Raw genomic sequence first — 827 nt, 5'->3', positions numbered from 1 at the left:
CGCTGAGAGACCTTGGAACCTTGCTGGAAAGGACCGTACGTAGTGCTCCTGACAACAACGTCAGTGAAGGTAGATGGAGTTGTCACCTGGATCCATCACACTAATGTCTGACTAGCAAGTTCCTACCCAGACCCAGACAACCATCACCCTCTGTTGAACTCTACGCTGGATCCAACAACATGGAAAGGCCACAGAACGCAGACAATCCCCTCAAGCTAAGGCTGTACTGCTCTTGATGTTTACTCTGCTGTTTGGAATGAATGTATATATATAACTGCTAGCCCTCATCAACCTTAAAATCTCACCTGGCAGCTCCTAGACACCTCTACTGGAGACATCCTGGTCCAGACATCCAAGATCGCCCCACTAAACACCTGGCACCCAGAGCTAGGCTTCGATCTCCAACACTTACTCCCCGTTAATGCAGTCGCCTCTGCATGCCTTAGTTGCAAGCTGACCAATGCTGAAAACCATCTTAAGGAACAAGGGGCTCGAATGAGGGGCTCTAGACCGGGGGCTCACTGGGAGATGGACTTTACAGAAGTTAAGCCAAGCAAGTATGGTTACAAACATCTACTAGTTTCTCACTGGGAGATGGACTTTACAGAAGTTAAGCCAAGCAATTATGGTTACAAACATCTACTAGTTTTGGTAGACACTTTTTCAGGATGGACTGAAGCCTTCCCCACCAAGCATGAGACCACTCAGGTGGTAGCCAAGAAACTGCTGGAGGACATCTTACCCAGGTATGGCATCCCAGCCCTTCTGAGCTCCGACAACGGGCCAGCCTTTGCATCACAGGTAACCCAGGAATTAGCTAGGATATT

This window comes from Nannospalax galili, unplaced genomic scaffold (genome assembly GCF_000622305.1).
Source record: "Nannospalax galili isolate Female #2095 unplaced genomic scaffold, S.galili_v1.0 scaffold451, whole genome shotgun sequence".
Classification (NCBI taxonomy): Eukaryota; Metazoa; Chordata; class Mammalia; order Rodentia; family Spalacidae; genus Nannospalax; species Nannospalax galili.
Note: the sequence above shows the minus strand (reverse complement) of the source record.